At 36.7% G+C, this 8,057-nt stretch overlaps 1 pseudogene; it reads right to left on the bottom strand.

Moving 5' to 3' along the window:
* Positions 1 to 2,377: 2,377 nt before the first annotated feature.
* LOC106884269 (differentially expressed in FDCP 8-like) lies at positions 2,378 to 4,112 on the bottom strand (annotated as a pseudogene).
* Between the last annotated feature and the right edge of the window lie 3,945 nt (positions 4,113 to 8,057).

The raw sequence follows: 8,057 nt of genomic DNA, 5'->3' as shown, positions 1-8,057 counted from the left end.
GCTCTAGTGTAACTTGATTATTAACTTCTAGAGAAAAAAAAAAAATGAATGTGATTTTTTTCATCAGCATGCAAAACTACATATTTCTGAAAATAATCAGGAGAAAATTTGAAATACCTTGTAGTAAGACTAATTTCATAATTGCATGTTTTGACTTAAGTACTCCCAGAAGGGCTCCACACATAAGTCGCTAATGATTGGTCATGTGACCAGTCATGTGATGCTGAAATACTTTGTCGAGTATTAGGCATTTGGATTGGTCTAGTTTTATGTGGGATACTTCGCTCGTATCCAATTGTGTTGTGTAATTGACAAGCAAAAGCAGCAAATTAAAAATGGTCATCTGAACCCCAATTTTGTTAATAAATAGCATAATGTTTCAGAGGGGAGAGTTTGTTTTTAGGAAGCCATGCCACATTATTTTTGTTCCTGTTGAAGCACATTTAACCATGTTCAACTGAGTTGAAAATCTAACTATGTATGCTTTTCTTCAGACAACATACTTTGTGATGTGTTAATCTGGTTCACTGTATAATTTTATTTAGCTGAAGAATAGTGTCACTGTTAATTGAAAGCTCTTTTATTATATTATTTCCACTTTTTTATATACGATTCATGTGAAGCAAGAATTTGTATTAAGAGGGCCAGAGACACAACTCAGTTAAAACTTCAAATGGTCAGACGAAATTTGACATGATCCCTTAAGTGTGTCTCAACCATACCGGATTTATTTCCTCATAGTGGATATTTTCTAATGAAATTTTCAACAATTAACTTTCAGGTTATAATTATATCAAAATTTAATGAGGAAAGAAGAAGTGGACATGTTCATATAGATGCTGACACACAACAAATTTTTTGTTTCAAACTTTCAAGTTTCATTTTGTATATATATATATTTAATCCTTTCAAGGACCTACAATCCTTTAAGGGATGTTTGCATCCTAGTTCTCCGGTTTATAACCAGTGTTCAATGAAAAACTAAACACATTAGTTTTTAGTTTTGCATTGATGGATATGGGTATTTAGAATATTTATGAATGAGAAAAAGAAGAAAATGGAGAAATTGACATATAGACATCAGTTTATTCAAAAATATTCAAATCAATATAATATGAAATTCCTATCCCTACAGCCATTTACATATCCAATTAATTCAATTAGAGAAATTGAATTAACTCTTTTACTCTTTTACTTGTTTCAGTCATTTGACTGCAGCCTTTAGTTGAGCAAATCGACCCCCATGACTTATTCTTTGTAAGCCTAGTACTTATTCTATCAGTCTCTTTTGCTGAACCACTAAGTTACAGGGATGTAAACACACCACCATTAGTTGTCAAGCGATGTTGGGGGGACAAACACAGACACACAAACATATACACACACACATACGTATATATATACATATATACGACAGGCTTCTTTCAGTTTCCGTCTACCAAATCCACTCACAAGGCTTTGGTCAGCCCGAAGCTATAGTAGAAGACACTTGCCCAAGTTGCCATGCAGTGGGATTGAACCCGGAACTATGTGGTTGGTAAGCAAACTACTTACCACACAGCTACTCCTGCGCCTATTTTCTTTTTTTAAATGTCAATTTATTTAATCAACTTTTAAGCAATTATTTGTTTCTTTGTTATGTTTTGTTTTGTTTTCTTATTTTTTATAACCATTCAATTAACTTCTATAAAATAATTACATGAATCAAGCAAGATTCTGGAAAGCAACCATTATTTAGTCCACAGCCAGTAACCATTCATAGCAGAAATAATAGTTCTCTTCCAACAGCTTTCATTCTTTTGGCCATTTTTAGTTACATAGAACACATTTTGATATTTAGTTTTTTTGGCTTTTCTATTTAGTAAAATAGAAATTAGATATGCTGTGACACTCAAGACTCAGATTTTCATCACATAATGCTTTTTCCTTTTTTTTAATTTTTATTTGCTACAAATCTGCATAATCATTTAACACCTGTCGACTTACTCAATCAGCATTCACTTTAAGTATATGCAAACAATATGGATGGGATAGTTACATAATATACCTAACACATCTATATGTATGAATGTACACATACCCAGCACCCACTACACTTTCGGAGTGGTTGGCGCTAGGAAGGGCATCCAGCTGTAAAAACTCTGCCAAATCAGATTGGAGCCTGGTGTAGCCATCTGATTCACCAGTCCTCAGTCAAATCGTCCAACCCATGCTAGCATGGAAAGCAGACGTTAAACAAGGATGATGATGATACACACACACACACATATACACACACACACACGTGCATGTGTGTGTGTGTGGAGGAAGGGGTGAATACTTGTGCTTGTGTGTTTCATCTATGTGCATACATTCACATATGTATAAACCAATTGCCCTATTCAATAGCAAAGCAGCATGAAGTCAATGTAAGTCGGTGAGCACATCGTGGACAGCTTTCAAGTTTTGTAAAGCATTTCCTGTGGAAGACTTGAGAGCAAGTTTCACAAGACTTTGTGTATATGTCAAATGGGAAGAGAACCTCACTGCTGTGACAGATTTCACAGGTATATCCTTTTGCACGACATAGCTGGCAGGCTTTCTTTATGTGTTTCAAAAAACTATTTACAATATCTGTTAGTTAAGGCAGCAATATTTGAGAATCAGCACCTATGAGGTCTTGTAATGAAAACATATTGGAATGTTGTCGTTTCTGCAGCAATAACAACAACTTATTTTCACGGGCAACTTGGCAAAGGACAAACTATCGTTTCATAATAAGGATGTCTTTTCGAAGTTTAAGAATTTGATGTAATTCTTCTGACATATTAAGCATAAGTGACAGTGTTTTTCAAGATCTAAGACAGGCTTTTGCAACATTAATTTCACGAACTGTCGACTGGCATGGCTTACTTTCTGTGGTTCAAAGTCCTAGTTGGAGACAACTCTGGCAGGAATGACCATCTCATCACCCCAGTGACACAGCTCACAATAGTAAAGGCCAGAATAATCACAAAGACGGGGTTTAGACCAGCCTTGGTTACTTTGAAATTCAGTTGGTTCACGACAATCAACACATCGAAATTTCTGAAGACTAAGGCCTCGTTCAGGACAAATATCGGTGATGATGCTTTGACCCTGGGCAATCTTTGCACTTGGACACATTCCTCATCACAGAGTCAAGGCACTTTTGGTGACATCGATACCCACATTCTTGACATTTGTACCATGTATTGATTCCTATCAGCCCCCAAATAACACCTTTACATTTCTCACAGTGAATGACTATTGGCACCGACACGTATCTTTGAATTTGTGAGACATGACAACTTTGATTTGGGTGTCAGTTTCAACAGGTCCTTCCTTCAGCTCTTGGTAGTGCATGCGCAACTGAATTAGTTTCTGTTGACAGTTAGCACTTGCTGGATCTGATGGATCACACTGTCGGATCAACTCTTTACAGTTTTCAATGGCCATATGTAATTCCTCTTCGTCCGAAATGTCCCTCTGGATGCATAAAATGATCTTCTGCCAATCCAAGTTCATCAAAAGAAACTTCTAGATTGTCTCTGGAAGGTATTGCACCATCCTGAATAAATGACCACACATGACTGTCGGAAGAACTTGTTGATTCTACTTCAGAGAAATGGTCTCCTTCAAAGATAAATTCATTATTGAAAGGGTTAAATCGTTGCTGTACAGGCTTGTTTCTGTCACCAGTATGTACACTGTTGTTACTTTCATTCATAACTGGAGGCTTTATAGCTTTATTACCCACGTTGGAGCTTTGCCTATCTTGATTTAAGGCTGTATTACCACTGTTACCTTCAGATCTACATTCTGTCTTATACACATCATTGTTCTGTAGTTTCTCATTTAATGCTGAAAGTGGTAACTCTGCTTACAGCTTATCCTCATCCTCACAAGTTACACACAATTTACAATCACCGAATTCACTCTTTTCGATATCATTTAAGGCTTTTTTATTTTGAACATTCTCTTTTACAGAGTCTAAACCAGACTCCACATAAGTATCTTCTACATTGGATACTTTTTTATCCAAAATTGATATATTATCTGTCATTATAGGAAGACCACTTCCTTCCCATATAGACTCCATCATGATGAGGCATCAACATTGGTGATCTACTCAGTCTGGATGAGCTCAGCATCTCCATTGTACTCAGAGTGGGCACCGACGTAAGTGGAGGACTGAGACGTCGCTTTAGTAGGCTCCTCAACTCCACAGGCCATCGTGGCTTGTTTTGCTGCCTAAATGCTGGTCGTTTCGCTCATCACAGCAAGCTAATCTTAATCATTAAGCGGGGTCTAGCTCGGGTTAATATCCTCTCAGTTCAGGAGCCTGCGGGATTGTCCAGAAGTGATGGGAAGAGACAAGATGGTGTTATTCTTTGCCCCATTGAAACTGGTTAATTGGATATTTCATCATTGGAGAATTTCCCAGAAAGTAGTCACATTCCAACATGTTGGTTGAGCCCTTGACAGACTCAGATGTGAGCGTTTTGGTAATATATGTATTTAAAAAAACCATTATGAGTATATATATATATATATATATATATATATATATATATATGTAAACAAATATGTATGATATAGTCGTGTGCATGCGTTTGTAATACATAATAGTTGTTATTGTTGGTGGTGTTGCAGATAGAGGGAACTAGGTGTTATATATATAGAGAGAGAGAGGGATTGAAAGAGAGAAAGAGAGTGAGGAAGAGAGGGCAGTAATATTCTTCATGTAATAGTGCATACGTTTGTTTGAATATGGTAGCCAACAAATAATATGACATGTCAAGAAACTGCTAATTAATTATCATATTATAGTGTCATTCATATTTGTGCACAGAGGTTATGGTCAATACAACTATGTAAACAAAGAAAACTTAAACATTGCCAAATACAATTGATAAAAAAAAAATTATTTAAAAAACTAAAGGTACTAAAGCCACAACTACTATAAAATCAATACATTTTACCTCTAACTTAGTTTAATAATTATATTATAAAATATCAATGACATATTTATGAGAAACATGCTTAATTAAATTTATAGCAAACCGCAGTGATACTGTTGAGTGTGCAGAAAAACTTAATATACATTTTTACCATTTAATTAATGTTTTTATATCAATATTATATCTACTAAGCATTATTTAATGCTTATATTTGCAGATGCTAGTGTAATAAAATGTGAAGTATCAACAGATTCAAATTTCAAGTAGTTTTAACATATAATCAATTATTTATAATAATAATAACTAGCTGGGCCTCTTTTACTCTTTTACTTGTTTCAGCCATGCTGGAGCACCGCCTTTAGTCGAGCAAATCGACCCCCAGTCTCTTTTTCCGAACCGCTAAGTTACAGGGACGTAAACACACCAGCATCGGTTGTCAAGCAATGCTGGGGGGACAAACATAGACACACAAACACACACATACATATATATATACATATATACGACGGGCTTTTTTTCAGTTTCTGTCTACCAAATCCACTCAATAGGCTTTTGTTGGGCTGAGGCTATAATAGAAGACACTTGCTCAAGGTGCTATGCAGTGGGATTGAACCCAGAACCATGTGGTTGGTAAGCAAGCTACTTACCACACAGCCAAAAAATTCACGGAAAACATAACAAAATGTAAGCATCTGTAAATTGTGTGCTGGTGCCGTGAGAAACGTTTCTATATTGTGACAGTTACAGAATATGGAAAGAAGTGTAAAACCGAGAACTGTATAATCCAACCAAAATATCTCAGTTACGCAAACGTAAACAGAATTACTATTTAGCCTTAAAATACATCTTACATATTCAAAAGACTTTCATGGTTTAATGGCATGGAATGTTCTTCTGGTATTCTTTTATTCTTTTACTTGTTTCAGTCATTTGATGGTGGCCATCTCTTCCTCACTTTCTTTCTCTCTTTCACTCTCTCTCTATATATATATGTAGTGAAACCTCTCTCTCGGGCATTCAATCATAAATGATAACGAAACGGCTAACATCTAGCCTTCGGCTGCCTTGGACCCTTGTGTCCACTACCCTGATTGGTTCTCATTTGCGCGGCAATTGTCCCCAGTTCTGCTTCGCGCCAGGGTGCATACCGTCCAATAGTGGCCTTCTAATAAGGTCACGTGAGAGAGTGATTTCTGCCTGTTCCCTGGAGCCCCCTGTACATCTATAAATAAGCCTGTTTGAACCCGCCAGTCGTCTTCGATTTCAGATCTCTCACAGGTCTGGTCGCTGACCACACACATACAGAACATAGTTCCAGGCAGTTTCCAGCGACGACGTCTTCACCACCAAATGTACTGTCTACCAATGTCGTCACCAGCAACCGCACTACCAGAGTACACACCAATATCAACAAACGCGGTTTATCTCGACACTGTATGAGTGGATCACGAACAACATCAGAACTAACCTGCAAGAATATTCCGACCAGGTAACCGGTCACAGCATCGATGCTCAACACACATATTGTGATACCACAGCTCTGCTCTCTTGGCCACAACTTCCTGCGTATGAACATTCTATATCTTGTGTAACTCTTAAACGAACTGGTTTTCTCTATCTCAGTGTTTGAGACTTTTGTAGTCTATGTTACAGACACTCTTTCTATATTCTGTGTTCCCCTCTCTCTCACACACACACATATTGTACTCTCACATATTGTACACACACTATTGCTTATACGACGATCCGTTATTCATATTGTTGTATACATACTCTTGTACACGAAGGCCTGACATATCTACTGTGTTATTTATATATGCCGCATGCACGCACACACAGACACTACAGTTTCACTATGTTAATAAACTTACTCTCTTTATATATCTAACGGTCGTTCTATTATATATATATAACACCTAGTTCCCTCTATCTGCGACACCACCATCATTAACAACTATTATGTATTACAAACGCATGCACACTACTATATCACACGCACACACACACACATATAATATACTCATAACGGTTTTTTAAATACGTACATTACCAAAACGCTCACATCTGAGTCTGTCAAGGGCTCAACCAACATGCTGGAATGTATCTACTTTCTGGGAAATTCTTCACTGATGAAATACCCAATTAACCAGTTTCAATATGAAAATTCTGAATTGATTTAATTCAATTCAATTTCTCTAATTGAATTAACTAGATATGGAAATGGCTGTAGGGATAGGAATTTCATATTATATTGATTTGAATATCTTTGAATAAACTGATGTCTATTCGTCAATTTCTCCATTTTCTTCTTTTCCTCATTCATATATGTATGTGTGCACGTGTGCATGTGTTTGTGTGTCTGTGTATGTGTGTGTGTTTGTTAGGAGGTATATGTGTACGACCATCAGTTTTCCTTGCTTTACTTACGTTCAATTCTGATATGATTATAATATACACCTCTGAGAGGTATTTGTAGAAAATTTCATTTAAAGTTATGGGGAAACAAAACCGGAATTGGGTGGGTATTTGTATAGTCATTTTACAAGATTTTGCTGGCAAATTTTAAAATTAACATAAGCATTTATTTACATGAAAGAAAATTACCGGAGAACTTTCATCTAATTCTTCCAAACCTTTCTGTTAAAACTGTATTGAAATCATTTGTGGGGAAGTTTTTCTTTTTATCACGAGTAACTGGTCGCACACCACAAGGTTCAACGGAACCTACTGAAGCAAGCCAACACGCTCGCAGCATTAACACAGACGATGGCGAAGCTAAGGCGTTGGGAAAGCCAAGCGCCCTCACGGGCATCACCTGATGCCGATAAAGCAAGGAAGCTTATAATATAACCGTCAAATCTACCAGGAACAACCACCAAATCTTATTAAAAGATAAAAAACAAAATCAAAGAATGCATTAGATAACTTAGACCCAGATATTCCCGAAAAGTCGGGATTATCACAGCTGCAATGTCTTCCGTCATCGTTGGTCTCTTTGGTTAGTATTGATGACTTGGGGCTAAACAGCAAGTCCCTGAATTATTTCATTCAATCAGTAACATGGCTGCCTCTTCTTCAGTTGGTCTGATGGGGAAA

This window comes from Octopus bimaculoides, chromosome 23, assembly GCF_001194135.2.
Source record: "Octopus bimaculoides isolate UCB-OBI-ISO-001 chromosome 23, ASM119413v2, whole genome shotgun sequence".
NCBI lineage: Eukaryota > Metazoa > Mollusca > Cephalopoda > Octopoda > Octopodidae > Octopus > Octopus bimaculoides.
The sequence above is the reverse complement of the archived record's forward strand: the minus strand, read 5'-3'. Positions and strand labels throughout refer to the sequence as shown.